The following is a 10,216-nucleotide window of genomic DNA, read 5'->3' as shown; positions in this document are numbered from 1 at the left end:
AGAGCTATTCACCTAATCTCATATTATGGTTTTCGTGTGGTCTCCAGAGTCTCTTTCCACAGAATGTGTATTATCAGTACATAGAAAGAAGAAAAATGGTCATTTAAGGTGGAGAAACCTGGCAGACTCCCCCTTAATCAAGGCTGGCAAATTTAATTTCACCAATTATGGGACAAATGGACACTGTGTGCCTTCTGATGGGATGCGCTGAGAAAAACCACATCACTTTTGTGACATTTGTGCTAAAAATATACAACCTGAATCTAATCGTGAGGCAACATCAGACAAAGCCAAATGGAGGGATTTTCTACAAAACATAACACGAGCCTGTTTCCCTGAGAAAAATCAAGATCATGAAAGTTAAAGGAACTCTAAATGGAGAAGCCAATGGCACCCCACTCCAGTACTCTTGCCTGGAAAATCCCATGGGCAGAGGAGCCTGGTAGGCTGCAGTCCATGGGGTCGCTAAGAGTCGGACACGACTGAGCGACTTCACTTTCACCTTTCACTTTCATGCATTGGAGAAGGAAATGGCAACCCACTCCAGTGTTCTTGCCTGGAGAATCCCAGGGACGACAGAGCCTGGTGAGCTGCCGTCTATGGGGTCACACAGAGTCGGACACGACTGAAGCGACTTAGCAGCAGCAGCAGCAAGGAACGGAAGAGGACTGAAGGCATTGCATTCAAAAGCAATGTGGGATCTTGGATTTGATCCGAGACCAGAGAGGAATGAAGGTTTATGAAGGACAATGTTGAGGGGGTCTGGATGCCATGGGGCATGCATCTCAATGTTAATTTTCTAATTTTGGAAATTGCCTCTATTTATACAGAGGCAGTTCTTAGGAAAAAAACACTAAAACATTTATGGATAAAGGAACACTCATTCCTTTTCTCGCTTTCTCCTATTCCTCCTTCTCCTTCCCCCTAGTCCCTTCCCCTTTTCCCTCCCTCCTCCTTCCCCCCTTCTCCTCTCTCCATCGCTCACCCATCTCCCTTCCTCCTCCCCCTCTCTCTTCCTTTCCTACCTCCCCCCCAACCTCTGAAGCAAATGTAGTAAAATGCTCATCAGTGGGGAATCTGGGTGAAGGATATATATATGTATATATACACATACATACATATATATGCATAGATATGTGTGTGTGTGTGTGTGTGCATTATTCCTATAGATTTTCCATAAATCTGAATTCACTTCAAAATAAAAAGTTACCACCTCAGCTCTCACCCAAAAAAAGATCTGAGGAGCAAGTGGACCGCCAAGGGAGGAGCCCTGAGTGCTCCCTACAGGTCAATGACCAGACCTGAAAGGGATTTTAAGGGCATGAAGTCTGACCCTTTTCTTTCTCCTCTAAAACCCCGAGATGCCACAGATGGGCAGCTACTTAGCTTTGTAGAATCCCCAGCCCAGGTCTTAGCTCTGTGCCCCTTGCCTTCCTGCATCAAATCCCAACCTTCATGGCTGAGAGAACTTGGGCTCCTTACCCTTTCAAGCCTCCAGTTTTCTCACCTGGCAAGTGAAAGGCTAGGAAGACTGTGTGGGGAGAAAAATGGTATGCACAGGACTTAGCATGGGACTGGCTTGCTAAGCACTTCATCAATGTCAACTGTTACTACTGGTTTTGTTGTTGTTATTATTTGACTCACTGGCCTGGATTTACAAAGAAGGAAATGGACCTAGGGTAGCTGTCAGAATGCTGCCAGCTTCCAGAGAAAGAAAACATAAGGGAAATGTTTTTTTAAGTAAAGAAAAGATATGATCTCCTGTAACAGGAAGTCTGGTTGTGAGATAGCTCTCGGGAGCTGGGGTTCATCAAATGACTGGATGATGTCATCAGGATACAGATCTTTTCCCACTAGCTACTCTGCCAGTCTCTGCTCAGCCTTGGGATGGGTCCTCTCAGTATCTCAGGATCCCTTTCACATATGTAAATAAAATGCATCACATGTAAACAAGAAGATAGGAAGAGAAAGGGCCTCTTTTTGTCTCATTTTTAAGTTTGAGAGAGAAATTCCTAGTGTCTCATCAGATATCCTCTCATATCTCTGTTCAGAATAAACAGATAAACTCTATTCACATGTAAAATCAACCTTATCAGAGGAGCATCAAATTAGCATGCATGTAAATAAGAATTACACTTGATTGAAAGTAATGGAAAATCTCATATAACTGTGACATTATATAGAAGTTGACTTTCACATTTGGAATCTGGCTACTCTGCCCAGAACTCTCTGGCACCTCTAGCCTCAGGAACCCGGGCTTTTTCTCATCTTATGCTTCTCTGTGCATGTTTCAATTCCAGTTGCTTCATAGCCCAAGATGGCTGCACCAGCTCCAGTCCTCTAGTCCTCATTCCAGCACAGAAGGCAAAAAGGGAACAGAAAGACAAAATTCCTTTCTAGCAAGGATGCTTACTTCTAGAAACAGTGCACATCACATCAACTTAATTCCACTGGGCAAAACTCAGTCACATGGCCTTATTTAGCTGTAACAGAGTCTGAGAAACATCTTAGCTCTGCACTTCTATGGGCCCAGCTAAAAATTTAGCAGAGATGTCTACTACTATAGAAAGGGATGGGGTGGGGAATCCTTGATGAATACTGGCCAACAATTTATGCCACACTATGACTCCAACATAAGACTAAGGAGGACCCAGACCACTTGAAGCTATGGTTGCCTCAAACCTGTACAAAATCAGGGTGCTGCTAACAGGGCAATGTGGAGAATGGGGCTGGCTAGGAACAGCAGGTTCCTGAGACTAGGAAATGCCTATCAGTTCTTACCGGGTTACCCATCAACAGAAATGAGCAGGCTCAGTTTTAAAAAGAGAGCAAGGATTTCTTTTGACCTTTTCGAGGTGCCACCTTCCTTCTCCCTTCTCCCTTTCCTTTCTCCTCTAGAATAAAGTCTGCAAAATGTGCTGTAGGCGCTCACCTTGCTCATGAGTCAGGCACGTGGTTTTGGTGTTCAGTGAGTGCCTGAATTACTTGTAAGACTTGGAGCACAGAACATTCCATCTCCATCAGAGCTCCTTGGGGGAGGAGGTGATATTATCCTAAAAGTCATTTGTATTGTACTCATCCACCTTCCTTTGCCAAAACGATTCATTCTTAATCCTCACAATCATTCTTACAAGAATAGCACTGCATGTGTGTGGGAGGGGGATTCTTTACCTCTCTCAAAGCTTCACAACTGTGGATCTGTTTATATTATTTCTAGAACTCAGAATGAACTGAATCACTGGGATAACAGAAACTGAGATTCCATAATGACAGACAGCTGGAGGAGAGGGACACTGACTCAGCCAACCAGATGCTTTACCTATGTAGTATTTATGTGTGGTTTATCGTGGGTTTTTCTGTCTGGCTGTTACATCTTTAGAGAAGGCGTTTATGATTTTTACCCTCTGTTCAGTGTCTAATTTCTCAAGTTTTGTTTACAGAAACCATATTTCCCTTGGGAAACCCGTCCTCCTATGGATTCAGTCTATGCTGAGACTAACACCACCGTTGTCTTTAGGGAATACGTGTCACTCAGGCTGGTATCCTGAGCAGAGTATCCCTTGTCCACTATGACTGGTTCATAGTTGGTAGGATGACCAAAATTATCCAATGCAGTTCATCATCAGGGTTTTCTCAGAACAGTAGCAAAGACAGAGGCTCTGTTTTCTGCTTGACTTGGGTTTGAGAGTATGCAAGCAAGTCTAGAACTGCTGGCACCCTTGATATGAAGAGAAGATACATCAAAGTAGGGGGGCTTCCTAGTCTTAGTGACCTGTTGGCTTCTAGTACAACAACCATTTCCCAGCCATTCGCCATGTTAGCAAAACCCTGATTTTGTACAGAGGGAAGTAGAGCCAAGAGGTGTAGGGAGCTCTAGTCCTCAAGGCATATGTTGAGACCCTGGGTCCACCATACTTGAAGAGATGCTATTGGGATATTCCATTATGTAAGTGTACTATTTTTGGTGTACTTGGGTTTCTGTTACTTGCAGCAAAGATAGCTAAGGATTAATATAGTCATCTCAGTCATTGACAACCCCCTATATTTGACATCTTGATATAGTCTGCTCTTCCTCAAATAATTTTTTTCTCTTAACCTTGAGTATCCTCTGCTGAACTTAACCATGGGCATTATTCAAGGCTTGGCTTTGGTTTTCTCATTTCATCTTTCTACAGTCCCTTCTGAATGACCCGTATCGTTTTGCTACTTCAGATTTTACATCTAAGCTGCTAGGCACTAAATAGTACCGGCTACAACTTTTTTTAAATTGTGAGTAGATGCCCAACCCAATACGACAAATAGATGCCAAAAACAAAGAATGTCTTGATGTATGAAACTCAATGTTCCAAACAAATGAAACTTATGATAAGATAATTTGACATGGATCTGATGAAATACAAATGCATCATAGCATTGTATGGTGTTAAAAAATTTATCCTGACACTTGTCAAAAGGACAAGAAAAACTTTATTCAGGACTGCTGCCATAGGTATCAAGGCTATTGCAGTAGGGGAGAAATAGGAGTGGGTGTGGATGCAAAATTATTCAGAGGAGACATCAACAATAAGGTGATTTTTGCTTACTGAATCAACATAATTCTTACTAAAGGCAGGCTGAGATGAGCAGATATCAAGGGTTTCTCTCTGTAAACTGAGTTAATAAGTTTCTTGCTAAAACTGGACTTGGAAGCTCAAACACAGGGCTTACAGACAAGGTCTAGTCTAAAAGAGGCCTCAGGAGAGCCTGACTCAAGTTTGGCCAAGGACAAAGCCTTTGTCAATGGTACGCCAGATCACGTGTAAATGGGGAGTCTTCAGAATGGTGAAAGAATATAGTGGGAATTACCTTTACCAAACCATTTCTTTTGTTCATTTCTCCTTTATTACACTGCTTGTATCTCTAGTTTCCTTTTACCCTCTTGTTATTCTTCCACATTGCCACTCACACACTATACCAGGCCACTGGATAACCTGTTCCCCTGGCCTCCTTTCCATCCCTGGGACCCTTCCCCACCTGAGACCTGTGTGCATGTGGCCTCTTTCTGCCTGGAACTTCATCTCAGACATTTCACTTCTAATCATCTTTTGGTCTCTCCTTATATGCAAACTGGGGGTAAGGGAAGGAGGGCTTCCCCGACATAACTGCCTAGTGTGCGAGATTCCAGGATGTGTGAGAACCTCACATACATCTCACAATCACATCATTTGGGAGAATCATATAAACTCTCCATCATCCTACTCACCATAGCTGCAATTTGCATTATTTGTGGGGATATTTGAATAATATGTCTCTTCCATTACATTTTAGGTTCTAGAAGGGCACAGACAGTGTCTATTTCTGCTCACCCCTGAATTTCACTGTCTGGCAGAGTCTCTGGCCCACATTGGACACTTCATATTCAGTTAATATTTACAAAATTAAGCAGAACTGGGAGGAGAAAGGAGATGGACGGAAGGAGGTAAAATGGTCATTGCCTCAGGCCAAGTGCCTGGACCATCTCTGAATACCCCTGATTCAGCGAGTAGGGTTGAAGAAAGGACTAATCTAACTGAGCTTCCTAAGAAAGACTTCATGAGAGCTGGACCCCAGCAGAGCGGCCGTAGGCCCCAGTGACCCCAGGGATGCAGACGCAATGACAGCCTTGGCCAACCTCACTGGGGGACCTGGAGCTGAAATGGCATTTCAGAATCATCCAGCACTGGCCCAAGAAGGTCAGGCACTCGGACTACCATCTCTGTCAGTCATTGAACGTGGGCTGCTCCAGGAAGGAACACGACCTTGGCAACACAGCACAGCCAGCATCTGGGTAGTTAGTCCTCTACTGAATGAGATCTGGGAGGTGTATATCACAGTGGTCCCATGTAAGGCGACCCCTTCTGCCTCCAGGTTCTGTCTGGCCCTTTCATTGCCTAGAGGCAATGACACCCCTTTGGTTACCAGCTCAACCATCCCCCACCTCCATCCTGTACCACACCTGCTGTGTCCCTCCCACCCATATTTTACAAAGAGGCCCTTGATTAAACTTTCCTCCAACTGCTACTTTGTGGGTGCTTTCTGCTTCCTGCTGCAACCTCCTCCTCTGATGTGACCCTTGGAGCCCCTGAGCAGAGGGTGGGAAAGGTCATACAATCTATGTGGACAGGGGCCGTCTTTATTCAGGACTACGGTGACAGATGTCAAGGCTGGTACAACAGGGGAGAGAGATTGGACTCAAGTCCACTCCAAATACAATGAGCCAGCTAGGGATCTAGAGCCTGGGAGCAGAGGCAACAAAATTGTACCCTGGGAAGTTCCACTCCCCAGCTTTCTTTGTGCCAGGAAACTTCCTAGTCCTAGAATGATGGTGACCCTCTGTCTCAGCCAATGACTGCCCACTCCTCCTTTAAGGTCCCTCCAGATCTTGCCTCTGGGGACAACTCTGACCATGAATCCCACCTTCAGTCACTGATCTTACCTTCCTATGAACTCCCATAGAATTTACTGCCTAAAATTCTAGAAGAGACTTATCTTGCTTTGTATTATAACTTTATTATTTGACCCTTGCTCTTTTTCCTATTTCTTCATGGGTGTGCATATCACAGCCTGAGTTATTAATAGGATGCAACACAAGAGTGTATCTGTGTGTTTATCCTTCACTGTTCCTAACATAGAGACTTGCACGTTTGTTTGTTTTGACAAACAGACGAATGAATGAGTATAAAACTTGGAAGCTAAAACATCTCTCTGGATAACTGTCTGACTTCTCTATCCCTCAACTTTTTGGCTCTTTTGAGCTTGGTTCTACTCAGAAGTCAGAAACAAATGAGAATTCATCATCAATATATACTGTGCTCTATCTGTGAATCTGTCCCCTGTGTAGAAAGTGATACATGGTACCTCTCTCTTGCATTCTAACTCAGAGAGCCTGTAACATGAGCTGGAAATATGAGGCAATTAACCATGTAATTCAGGCAAAATCGCCTGGAAATGTACTTCGTGAGTAGGTACACAGCCCAGTAATGGAAGACTTGAAAAATTCATTCATGATAGATATGGAACCATTTATTAGCGGAAGCGTGGGATGTGCCGGGAACAGTTCTAATCTGTTAAAGTCAGAATCTTTCAGGGAAGCAGGCTTGATGACACAGACCCCTGTGCTGCTACCACTAGAGAGAGAATCTGGAACCGCAATGAGAGGACTCTGGCTTGTGCAGGGTCTTGTCTTGTATTTCTCTGCTGGTCAGAGTTCAGGGGTGGTCAGTGACAGAGACTGAGTCAAAACTCAAGCCAAAGTAAAGAACTGACCAGAAGCTACAGTATAGCCCTCAGAACTGAAGGAAGAGCCAAAAATGGGGCTGTGAGAAAAACTAGAGCCAAGGAAGTCCTAGGTTCTGTGTAACACTAACAATTTAGTGTGCCCACTAACACATGGGCATTTTCACGTGGACATTCCAATAGGAAGTGCTGTGCTCCGTCCTCCCCCAGCAGGTGCTACTGTTAGGATGAGTCCGTTCCAGCCATTTTCTCCATGTCGCTTGCCCACTGTATGGGCCTGACAATGGGCTTCTAATATATACAGATTTGCACTTAATTTTGATGTATCTTATCAGTATTCATTCATTTCATAAGTATTTCTTGAAAACCTTGCAATAGGTGCTACGGAAGACTGAAGAGTAAACTCTTTATGGGGTTTACCCTCTAAGGGGGAAACAGGGAGATATGTGCTCAAATACTTGTAAGATGGGACAAAAATCTATGTTCAGGGAGATATATGCTCAAATACTTATAAGATAGGACAAAAATCTATGTATCAGTTAGGATCTATTCAGGACAAGGCATAGAAACTCATTTCAAATAATCTTTGAGAAGGAGGAGAGATACTGATCCATAGAAAGGAAAGCGCAGGAACAGGGCTAGCGACATATGGCTGTATGCAAGGGTCACAGTGGGGTCAGAACGTGGTCCCTCTCCATATCTGCTCTGCTTCATCTGTGCTGGCTCCGTTCTCAGGGAAGTTTACTGCAGCAGATCCTATGAGTGCTTTCTGCACTTAGCGTTCCTGTGTACATGATGCTGGCACTCAGTGGCAGCTCCTGTGATGCTCAGCCCTGGGGCCTTCTCCAGCCACAGGAATAGATTCAGGCTGCAGCAGACAGGCAAAAGTGCCAGGGAGTCAACAGCCCTGGGAGCAGGCATCAGCCAAAGAAGGACAGTTGGTAGACTGAAAAACAATGGGTTCTTTGGGTGAGACAACTCCAGAATTTATTTTTCTGCAGATGCTTCCAACAGGGCTGAGCCTCAGGCGCTCTCTACTTTGGCTCATAACCTGCTCACAAATGCTTTCTACTTTGGCTTCCTTCGCTTCCTGTCTCATTTCTTTACGCTCCTACCTGTGCCTTCTAGGATCACCTCTAAAATAAACCTCTTGCACACAAACCTTTGCTTCAGGGTTTTTCTCTTGGAGACCCCACCTAAGATACCCTGGCTATATGGTAGCTGTAAGGTGGCAATAGCTGTAGGCCTGCATCCTGCCAGTGTCTGACCTAGTGGGGAGAGAACTTCCAAACACTTTCATTTAGGTGACTTCCTTGGTGTTCTAGTGGCTCAGACTCTATGCTCCCAGTGCAGGGGGCCCAGATTCCACCCTTGGTCAGGGAGCAAGATCCCACATGCCAGAACTAAGAGTTTGTACATCACAATTAAAGATCTCACGTGCCACAACTAAAAAAGATTCCTCATGCTGCAACTAAAGAAAAGATCCCACAAGCTGCAACCAAGATCTGGTGCAGCTAAATAAATAGGGAAATAAAATAAATATTTTTAAAATTTCCATTTAAAATCCTGAGCCTGACTCTTGTGGTACAGGATTGGTCACATTTCCATCCCTTGTTTGGAATATACCCATTGGCCAGCTCTGGCCACCTACAACATAAAACCGAGAAACTACAGCTAATTTCTGCCTACAATGCAGGAGACCCAGGTTCAATCTCTGGGTTGGAAAGATCCCCTGGAGAAGGAAACGGCAACCCACTCCAGTATTCTTGCCTGGAAAATCCCATGGACTGATCAGCTTGGTAGGCTACAGTCCATGGGGCCGCAGAGAGTCGGACACGACTAAGCGACTTCACTTTTCACAGCCAATTTCATTGAATCTCATGGTCTGGAGGAGGAGCAGGGATGGATTCTGAATGAATAATCATGATGCTGCTATAGGCACAATGCTGAAGGCATCATCAGCAGGTCAGATCACCAAGAGTCCACAGCATGTGGGGCACTAGACAAGGACAAACGAAGTTCAGAGAAAATTGACACAAGTTCTAACTTGGTGGGGGGGTCTCCTGAGATGAAGGCTGAAGTGAGAGTGAAAGTGAAAGTTGCTCAGCCGTGTCTGACTCTTTGTGACCCTGTGGACTACACAATCCATGGAATTCTCCAGGCCAGAGTAGTGGAGTGGGTAGCCTTTCCCTTCGCCAAGGGATCTTCCCAACCCAGGGATTGAACATAGGTATCCCGCATTACAGGCAGATTCTTTACCAGCTGAGCCACAGGGAAGCCTATTAAGGCTGAAGGAACCTGAAACATCACCTCCTGAATTTCCCAAATTGGCACCACCTCTTTGATAATTGTCTTCTTCGTAATAACCCTGTGTTTTGTGTTTTGAAATACCATGTCATCCAAACAAAACAGCAGGCATTCATGTAATTAATTCATCCTCACATTTTAAAAAGTAATAGATGGCATTATTCAGTTCATGTTCTTAATAACAAGAAAACATAGCACTTCCAATGTGTCTTGGAAATATTTTTGAAAGTTCCCACTCCTCTCTGTCCTTTTCAGCCCTTCGGAGCTGGGGAATCCTTTCATTTGGTGTCTGAGGTCTACTGCATTTACGATATTCCAAAAGGAGACTGGATAACAAATTGAACCATTTCATTTACATTAAATAGTTTTCATAGCTTGGTGAGTTATACTTCAGGTCACATTTTGCAGGAAAATCCCCATACTTTATTATCACAGACTTTGTACTAGAAGGAATCTGTGAGATTATGTAATTCAACTTCTAGCTAAAAAACTTGACATTAAGTGATGAACCTAGGTTCTCACATTCATCTATAAGCCCAGAATATTATGCATCTTTATATGCAAGGCTGTGCTCCAGGATCTTGAGAAAACACAGTGAAATAATGGAGAAGGTCTCTACCAAAGTAGGGGAGGCAGATTCCCTCCCCCTAAATTT

Source organism: Capricornis sumatraensis, chromosome 10, assembly GCF_032405125.1.
Source record: "Capricornis sumatraensis isolate serow.1 chromosome 10, serow.2, whole genome shotgun sequence".
NCBI lineage: Eukaryota > Metazoa > Chordata > Mammalia > Artiodactyla > Bovidae > Capricornis > Capricornis sumatraensis.
This window is presented reverse-complemented; position numbering follows the sequence as displayed.